At 39.2% G+C, this 10,570-nt stretch overlaps 1 pseudogene; it reads left to right on the top strand.

Annotated features, from left to right (window-relative positions):
* The first annotated feature begins 6,890 nt into the window (after window positions 1–6,890).
* On the top strand, window positions 6,891–8,050 carry LOC118855357 (annotated as a pseudogene).
* The last annotated feature ends 2,520 nt before the right edge of the window (window positions 8,051–10,570 follow it).

Genomic DNA, 10,570 nt, shown 5'->3' with positions numbered 1-10,570 from the left:
AAGGTTACAATTTAAATATTCTCCGGACCCTATATTTCTACAAAGAAAGAGATAACATTCCCCATCCTTTGCTTATAAAATAAGAAAGACTCAGATACTGGCAAAATATATCATGAGGTCCTGATTCTACCATATGAGTTTGAGGAACAAATCAATTGGTGCTATAGTGTTCGAGATGATTGAGAGGAGGAAAAAAGAAACACAACAGATATTTCATAGGAAAGCACGGGGAAAACACTCAGTTAATTTCTAACAATTCTGATATTTCATTTAAGCACAACTCAAGGGTCACCTTCCACACACCCACTTGGCTACTGCTCCCCAGATGTTGCTACTCTCTCCCTTTAGAAATTACTTTGCATGTAATAAGCACTTTGGAAAAAAGTGTTGCTAATAAAATGAATTTCACTGTAAATGTTTGAAAAATCTAAATGCAGACAAACAAATTCATTGAATATGTTGGTTAGATACCTGTCCACCAAAAGAAAAGCAACATCGTTCTGTAATAGGGCATCTTTTCAAAGCTAGATTTGCCATATAAGAGTTCTCTACCACTGGTCTTGATTTTTTATGTTTTTCTTACATTATCTTGAATAACTCGATCCACTTTTCAAGATCATAAATACATTGTCATGAGTCCAGAATTGGTAGCATTCAGCATATATAGATATATATTCAGCATATAGATAGATAGATATAGATATGCTATAAAAACACTGGCAGAAGAGGCAGGAGTGAGTAGGTATATTAGATAGATAGACAGACAGACACACATAGATAGAAATAACACCCATAGCACTTACCCTAAAGGATTTGTTAGACTCAAACGAAATAATGTATATAAAACACTTCATCAACCTTATAATACAGTTATACATATATGAATTATGTATAGATATAAATTGGAAAGAAGTTTGGCAGAAATTATGTTTACGCCAATAGCTTACACAAAATACCACAAAAGCTGCAAATAAATAAATGGTTTAAATATAAAAGATTATGTAGGAAAAAGACTGGCAGAGAATTGGAGATATCTCTCATGATTACGGTTAGTGGCAGAATTCTTAACAGAAGTGTCCTTAGAAGAAAAAAATATACATGTAAATTTAACAGCCTTTTACATGAACAAAATCAATGCAGATATAATTAAACAGTTAATTGAAATTTTTTGTAGCAAGTATCTCTGACAAATGTCTGATATTCAAGTTATAGAGGGAATTGTTATGAATATAATGAGGTTTTCCCCCAATGGATAGGTATTCAAAGAATCATTTTTCACAATGTGAAGTGAAAATTATCAACTACCAGTTGAAAGAATGTTCCAATTCATACATAATAAAAAGTAAACATTAAAATAACTCTGAGGTTTTACTTCATACTAATCAGATTGGAAAAGAGAACAAAAGACAGACTTGATAAATCCTGGATGGGTTGTGAGAAAACAAGCATACTAATGTACTATTGATGAAGCTGTGAATTGGTTGAACCAATACATAAAACAAACAAACTTGGAATTCTGCTAAGAAGGTAACTAAACTGCGTGTGCTTTTCACTCAATGCCACTATGAGAATATACTCTCAAGAAGGTGAAAGGCAGAAGAAAAGCTCATACACACACTATACATGTGTATATGTATATGTGCGTGTGTGTGTTCAATATCATATACCACATATGTGCGTATATACATATGTGGGTTTGTGTGCATATAAGTATGTGTGTATGTGTATATATCAGCGTGTTTTGTAATAGTAAATAACTGGAAGAAAAGTGGGTGCCCATTAATTGAGAAATGTCTGAACAAACTGAGGCATCTAAATGATATAATGATATTGTACCATAAAAAATGACAAATTTAGAGAAACTTGGGAAGTCTTGTCTGAATTGATGCAGAACAAAGCAGAACTAGGAAACCAACGTACACAATGACCACAAGTAATATAAAATGAAAAAAAAAAGGTGAAAGACTTCAGAATATTGATGAATGCATTGACCAACAATGTCATAAGAATATGTGATGGTAATGCATACCTCCTACTTATTGGCAAAGAAGCAAATGAGAATAATTGTTCAATGATACGCACGCTTCAAGGAACAGCGAATGTGCTCATTGCCACCATACCTAGTTGGTATAAGGGAGAGTTAGTCATCTAGGAGGCAGTGGTAAAAGAGTCATTAGGAAGTTACAGCAATATTTTTTTTAAATGGAGAGGGGAGGGGAAGAGAGAGAGAGAGAGACAGAGAGAGAGAGAGAGAGAGAGAGAGAGAAAGAGAAAGAGAGAGAGAGAGAGAGAGAGAGAGACAGAGAGAGACAGAGAGACAGAGACAGAGAGACAAAGAGACAGAGAGACAAAGAGAGAGAGAGAGGGGTGACGGGAGGGGAAGGAGTTGTTTAAAAATCTACCGCAAAATATTTTTTCTTTTTCAACTGTTCAAAGAAAATTATGCTCAAATGCCATAGAAGCTGTTCTTTATTTAATTATCTATAAACCTTGGGTCTATTCTGCATGTAGACAGTTCATTTGACAATAGATTCCTAGAGTTAAAGACCATTTACACCAGTTCCCTCATTTTCCCCATTAGGAAATTCAGCTCCATTGAGGTTAAATAACTTGTTCGTAGTTATAAAGGTAGTAACAGAAGACAGTTTAAACTGACTTGAAGTTCTCTCATTCCAGCCTACCACAATTTCTAGTGCACTTCACTGACTACTTTTGTCTACACATGTAGCTTATACTGGTTCACAGAATTCTGGAATTTAACTTGGAAAAGAACTCAGAAGCCATACCTGATTAAGAATCATAAATAGAACATTCTGGATAAGTGGTCATCTAGCCTTTGCTTAAAGATCTTCTTAGGAGAAACCCATTACATCCTAAGGCAATGCATTCCACCGTGGGGTAACTCTACCTTTAATGGGAATACTGAGGAAACACAGTTTCCGACAATTATCTGCCTATCCTCGGAGAATGACAATAGCTTTGTAATACTAGTGTGGGGTGTGTGTGTATGTGTATGAATAACTCAATCTTCTAGTTGATTTCATTTAAAATTGGCAAAGCTGGGCTGCACCTGCAGAAGGTGAGTAACGTTCATCTAGCTTGGGGAGAAAGGAAGCTATTTCTAATAACATGGTTTATTTCAGAAGAATAATCTTTTCTGTTTATTTGTTTTGATCCATATCCAGAGCCAGAAGGCTGACTTCTGCCATGAAAGGAATGTATTTCGGGACCCTTTTGAAAAATCACAGCCCTCACAGAATCCCCACATGTGGAGCAGGATGTTTATCTGAAGTATAAGGATGAATACAAATCACAGAATTCTCAGTGAACAGAATCATAGAATGGAATTTATTCCACTTATAAGTCCATAAGTTCAAACTACTCTTCTTTTGATAAGATTGCCCATAGATGGAGATGAACCATGCTGAACACAGTCTTATGACAGCATTATGCCTCTCCTCTCTATGCTCATATTCTCTCCTTAGGCAGTATGACATAGTGGAAAGAATATTGGATTAGGGGTCATGGGACCTGGGATTGATATGGAGCTCTGCCATCTACTAGCTGTGTCATCTTGGGAAAATCACCCATCATCTGGGAGCTTCAGTTTCATCATCTGGAAAATGAAGAAATTGGATTAGATGGTCTCTAATGTCTCTTCCAGGTCTAAATATATCCTATGTCACTACGAATTGTTAAAAATCAGATCATTCAGGCTGAGATTAACAGTCAATAACTAATCCCCAGGTGTGGAGCCAAGATGGAGGAGTAGAGATAGCAACCCAAACAAACTCTCCCAAAATATCCTTGTAAACAACTTTAAAATAATGCTTCAAAGTGAATTCTGGAGAGGCAGAGCCAACTAAAGGTCAAGCTGAAACACTTTTCCAAGCCTAAGATAACTTAGGAAATAAGAAAGAGAGGTCTGTAATATTGGAGTGGAGGCCAGCCTAGAATTCACATGGCAGTAGTACCAGCAGTGGGCCTTGGAGATGGTTGCAATAGTGCAGAAATAGATTCAAGAGCTCTCAGCACAAAGATGGCTACAGTGTTGGCAAACTAGTCAGAAAGAAATTAGAGCGGATCTTTAGCTGACACTGGGTGCTACTGGTGCTGTTTGGTAATTATTGACCATACACAGCCCTGGGTCACAGTTTCAAGGCAGAGAGGAGAGCTTGTGGTCAGTCAAAGGGAAGCAGGGGCCCTGGTCCCAGCTCCAAGGCAGAGAGGAGGACTAGTGCTTGCAGCTGCAGGGAAGTAGCAACCCTTTCAGGGTAAAGACAACAGTATAGACCAGGACAGCAGTGACCACACCTCTCCTTGTATCACACCATCTTGGAAGCACCAAAAACTTGCAGATACCCAGAACTAGCTCTGAAAACAGCAGCAGGAAAATGTCTGAAGCTTGGGACAATGCTTTCTTTCCAAGGTGAGCAGAGCCCAATTTTACCATAAAGTTCAAAGTGAACAAATAGGCTAGGAGAATGAGAAAGAAAAACAAGCAGTTCACCATAAAAAGCTAGCACAGTAGAAGGGAAGATCAAGATAAAAACTCAGAAGAAGACCATTTAATAAGAGTTAACACTGCAGCCTCAAAGAAAAAAATGCCAGTTGAACACAAGCCCAACAGGAATTCCTGGAAAAGCAAAAGAAAGTGATATAAGTAGTAAAGGAAAAATTGAGAAAAGAAACGAGGGTGATACAAGAAAATTATGAAAAGAAAATTAACAGCTTGTTAACAGAGGGACAAAAATACTGAAGAAAATATAACTTAAAAATAAAAACAGATTTGGGAAAAGCAGAATAGTCCAAATGGAAACGGAGGTACAAAAGCACACTAAAGAAGATTATTTCTTAAAATTTGAATTGGGCTAGTGGAAGCTAATGACTTCATGAGATATCAAGAAACAAACAAAAAGGCAAAAGAATGAAAAAATAAGAAAATGTAAAATCTCTCATCACAAAAACAACTGACCTGGAAAACAGATTGAGGAGGGATTGTTTAAGAATGGTTTGACTACCTGAAAGCCATGACAAAAAAAAGAGCCCAAATATAATATTTCAAGTAATTATCAAGGAAAACTGCCTTGATGTCTTAAATCTAGAGGGTAAAATATAAATTGAAAGAATCTCCTGAAAAAGATCCCAAAATGAAAACTCCCAGGAACATTGTAGCCAAATTCCAGAGCTCCCAGGTGAAGGAGAAAATATTTCAAAGAGCCACATAGAAACAATTCAAATGTCATGTAGCCATAGTCATGATCAAACAAGGGCAGGTTCCATGTTAAAGGAGCAGAGTGTTTGGGATATGATATTCTGGAAGGCAAAGAAGACAGAAATATAAAAATAGCCTATCCCCAAAAAACAGCGTGCATTTTTTTTCAGGGGGAAAAGATAGATATTTAATGAAATAGAGGACTTCCAAACATTCCTGATGAAAAGAACAGAGCTGAATTAAAAAAAAAAACTTGACAAATAGAAGAATTATAAGAGGCATAAAAAGGTAAACATTAAAGAGAAGTTATAAGTGACTTCATAAGATCAAACAGTTTACATCCCTATAAGAGAAGGTGATGCATGTAACTCTTAAGAATATTATCATTATCAGGGCAGTTAGAAGGAGTCCACATAGACAGAGGTCTGATCTCAAAAAAAAAATGAAGTGTGAGAAAGAGGATGCACTAGGAGAGGTGAAGAGAAAGGAAGAATAGAAAAAAACACATGAAAAAGGCATGCAAGAAAGAGCATTTAAGGGGAAAACATAAAGGGGAAAATGCTAAGTGTGGTGGTCCATGCTTTAACCTCATTCTCATCAGAATTGGTTCAAAGAGGGAAGAAAATACATACACATGCATACATATACATATATGTACATATGTATATACACATTATGTATATATGTGTGTATACATACATGTACATATAAATATATATGTATATATATATATATATACATATATAACCAGTTGTGTATGCAAATCTATCTTACCCAGTAGGGAAATAGGAAGGGAAGTGACGAGAAATGAGAATGAGATGATGAAAGGGAGGTCAAATTAATGGAGGCAGTGGTCAGAAACAAAACAGACTTTTGAGGAAGGGTATGATAAAAAAGAAGAGAGAGAAGAAACAGAAGAAAATGAGGTAGAGGGATATGTTCAGTAAGTAGTCATAACTATTAATGTGAATGAGTTATGCTCACCCACAAAACAAAAGCAAATAGCAAATGGATTGGAAAACAGAATCCAGCAATATGATATTTACAAGAGACACACTGTAAACAGAAAGACACTGAGAATTTTAAAAAGGGCTGCAGTAGGTTATGCTCCAGCTGAAATAAAAATGGCAGGGGTAACAATCATGACCTCAGACAAATCAAAAGCAAAAATAGACCTCATTAAAGAAATAACAAAGGAAACTACATTTTGTTACAAGGTACCATAGACAATGAAGTAATATTTAAAAATTTGTCACAAGTTTTTTTTAAAGGCCTCATTTCTCAAATAGAGAATTGAGTCAAATTTCTAAAACTAAGAGCCATTTCCCAATTGATAAATATACAAAGGATATAAACAAGTAGTTTGCAGAAGAAGAAATCAAAGCTATCTAATGTCATATGAAAAAATGCTCTAAATCATTACTGATTAGAGAAATGCATATTAAAACAAGTTTAAGATCCAACCTCCTGCCTATCAGAATTGGCAAATGCTTAAGGGGATGAAGAGAAATAGGCACGCTAATGAACTATTGGTGCAATAGTGAACCAGCAATGAAAGCTCCTTTCCCAGGAGAAAGACGCCTACCACAAGAAGTGTGACCAGAAAAAGAAAGTTTATGAGATTGAACTCCTGCACTTTCTGGATAGCCTGCCCCAGCCAGAACAGCAGCGTGTATTGGGAGAGGAGAAAATGTTAAGCATCAACAGGAAGCGAGCCACTAGCCCTGCCTCTAAGAACCTTCTCCAGATGGTAGCAAGGGCGGCTCCGAGAATCCCAAGTGGCCTGTCTCTGCCATGTTCGTCTTCTCGGAGGAAAAGCGACCCCAGCTGCCAGAGGAGCGGCCTGAGCTGTCAGAGAGCGAGCTCACCCGGCTTCTGACCGGCATGTGGAATGACCTGTCCGAGAAGAAGGAGGCGAAGTACAAAGCGAGAGAGGCGGCCCTGAAAGCACAGTCCGAGAGGAAGCCTGGCACAGGGCGGGAGGAGCCGGGAAAGCTGTCCGAGTAGCCCAAGACCGCAGAGGAGATTTGGCACCAGAGCGTCATTGAGGACTACCTGGCCCGTTTCAGGAATGACCAGGAGAAAGCTCTGAAAGCTATAGAAGTAACCTGGAACAACATGGAAAAGAAGAAACTCATGTGGATCAAGAAGGCAGCTGAGGAGCAGAAGAGATACGAGAGAGAGCTGAGTGAGATGCGGGCTCCCCCAGCGACTGCCAATTCCTTCAAGAAGAAGAAGTTCCAGGAGGAGCCCAAAAACCCTCCCACGAACGGTTACCTGAAATTCTCCCAGGAGCTGCTGTCCAATGGGGAGCTGAACCACCTGCCCCTGAAAGAGAGGATGGTGGAGATTGGCAGCCGGTGGCAGCGGATTTCCCAGAAGGAGCGTTACAAAAAACTGGCAGAAGAGCAACAGAAGCAATACAACGTGCACTTGGACCTTTGGGTCAAGAGTCTGTCCCCCCAGGACCGTGCTGCTTACAAAAATACATGCAAAATGCAAGATGCATGATCAAGTTTCAGGGCCCAAACCCTAAATCTAAGCCCACCGTGCAGTCCAAATCAGAGTCAGAGTAAGATGATGATGAGGAGGAGGAAGAGGAAGAAGATAAATAAGATGATGGTGATGAAAATGGGGATTCCTCAGACGGGGGGGGGGGGCGATTCTTCTGAATTGAGCAGTGAGGATATGAGCGAGGATGGGGATGTGAATGACGATGATGAAGAGGTTGATGACTAGGATGAGGATGAGGACGAAGACGGAGAAAATGAGTCGGAGCGGAGCAGCTCCAGCTCGTCCTCCTCGGGAGACTCCTCTGACTCAGGCTCCAACTGAGCCCTGGGGGAAGGCCAGGCCTGCCTCTGTACCCCCAGGGGCCTAGGAAAGCCTTTGGGGGGCTGGGGAGGGGTTGAAAGGAGAGTCCCCTCTGTGACTTCTATTTTTTTCACCCCTCTAGTTCTGCTCCCGCCCACCCTCATTTTTTTTAAAGCAAAATGCATGGGGGGGGGCAGGGAATGAGGGTGGGAGGGAGCCCAGGCTAGGACTCTGAAACCTGAGAGAGATATTAGCTCTGGGGGAGCCTCGGGGGGAATGGCCATCAGACTGAGCCTGTGTCTATGCTTCCTTCCACCTCTACCCCTCACCCAGGATCTCATCACAGTCCCCACCCCCTAGCTGCCGGCCCTGGATCATGGATCTCACTTCACTTACAGCTCCTAGCATGGACATTGGAATAGGACTGGGGGACGGAGGGGTACCCAGGGTTGAGATGTGTTTTCAGGGGTGGGGAGGCCTTGAAGGGTGGAATGTGACTCTTCTCACTCTCCACTTTCCCCATTCAGGGGAGGGAGTTTTGAAGCTGTGTCCTCTGCTCACCCCCCATCAGTGAACTGGTCCAACCATTCTGTAAGACAATTCAGAATTATATACAAAAGACTATAAAACTGCATACCCTTTGACCCAGCCATACCATTACTGGATCTATATCCCAAAGAGATCAAAAGAAAAGGAAAAGTACCTATATGTACAGAAATATTTATATTAGCTCTTTTTGTGGTGGCAAAAGAATTGGAAATTAAGGGGATGCTCATCAGCTGGGGAATGGCTGTCCAAGTTGTGCCATATGATTATGTGGCATATGGATTACTATTGTGCTATAAGAAATGATGGGGGGTGGGGCAGCCAGGTGGTGCAGTAAGTAGAGCACTGGCCCTGGAGTCAGGATGACCTGAGTTGAAATTCAGCCTTAGACACTTGACACACACTTACTAGCTGTGTGACCTTGGGCAAGTCACTTAACCCCAATTGCCCTGCCTTCCCCCTCCAAAAAAGCAAAAACAAACAAACAAACAAAACAAAGAAGAAGTGATGGTGGAGGGGAATGGTTTCAGAAAAAAAAAGACACACGACAAGACCTATATGAACTGATGCAAACTAAAGTGAGAACTGGGAGATAATTATTCACAATAAAACAAATGTTTTAATGATAATCAACTACTCTGCTCAGTACAATGATCTAAGGCAATTCCAAAGGACGCATAATGAAAAAATGCTGTCCACCTGCAGAGAGACCTGTTGAACTCTAAGTACAAATGGAAGATTTTTTCATTTTCTTCCTTCCTTCTTTCTTTCTTTCCCTCTTTTTTTTCTTCCTTTCTTTCATGCACAGTATGACTAATATAAAAATATATTTTGCATGATCTCACAGATATAACTGATACATGTTGCTTGTCTTCGTGGTAGGGGAGTGAGGTTGTGGGAGGGAGAGAATTTGCAACTCAATTTGAACAAAATGTTAAAAAAAATTTTTTAAAATAAAAATATGAATTTATCATTTAATGTCCAAATTCTTATGATTAGCCTTTCTAAACTCTGCAAGACAGAGCTTCAGTTAAGAGTCATAGCATCTTGTCAGGCTTGTGCTTTGAAGACTTCTCAGCTTAGTAGAGGCAGATAGAACTGCTCTACTGTCAAGATGAGTCTCTAGAGAGAGGGCGACTTAAATGGAGTTGATAAAAATGTATGTTGCCCTTCTTATTTGGCTTTTGCTTAGTGCATAAAACTTATTTGAAACATATCCTAAGATGATAAACTTGGGCAAAAAGCCTAAGGAATGAGTAACTTTTCATTTTCAGTATGATTTAAAAATCTTTACCATTTCCCCTACATCTCTCCCCACTTTTTTTCCTTAGTTTAAGATTTAAGGGAAATGCAGCTGCATGACATTAACACAGATGATGGTGTGCAGATAGTTATGTTTTTTTTTTCCTTTTTTTTCCTTTTCCAATGTTTCTGTTAGTGTTTGAACCTGTTGGGAAGAGTCTTAAAGACACTTTAAGGCTTATGTGTCTCTTCATCCTTGTGTTCAGAAACATCTCACACTGTCTAGCATATATATGTAAATCCTTCACCAGAGACACTCATGACTCAAAAGGCCTTTTGTGGGAATTACTTCACTTTCTTGGTTCTTCAGCTCCCAAACAAGAACTCTGGAAATAGGTACAATATATTTGGCACCCTACATTTTAATAAAGCCAAGTCCCCATAGAAAAGTTTACAGTTTTTTTTCAATATGGAAGAAGAAATTTTAATTAAAAAGAAGAAAACAAAACATAGGCCTGTTCATTTGAGTCTAATTAGCCTCAAATATTCCAAATCCCTTGAATTGCTTACATTCCCTTTAGGCAATCTAAACTATGCTATTGTGGTGTATCCCTGGTGGAAGCAGCCACAGGAGGCTTTCTCCTTTAGTTGTGTTTCCCATTCTAAAAAATCGTGCTGCTTGCTTCATAAGGTCTCATTTCCAGTGCTGAAATTCCCAGTTCATTCTAAGAGATACAACAAGGTTTTGTACCA

This window comes from Trichosurus vulpecula, chromosome 6 (genome assembly GCF_011100635.1).
Source record: "Trichosurus vulpecula isolate mTriVul1 chromosome 6, mTriVul1.pri, whole genome shotgun sequence".
Taxonomy (NCBI): Eukaryota; Metazoa; Chordata; class Mammalia; order Diprotodontia; family Phalangeridae; genus Trichosurus; species Trichosurus vulpecula.
Note: the sequence above shows the minus strand (reverse complement) of the source record. Positions and strands in the feature narration are given on the sequence as shown.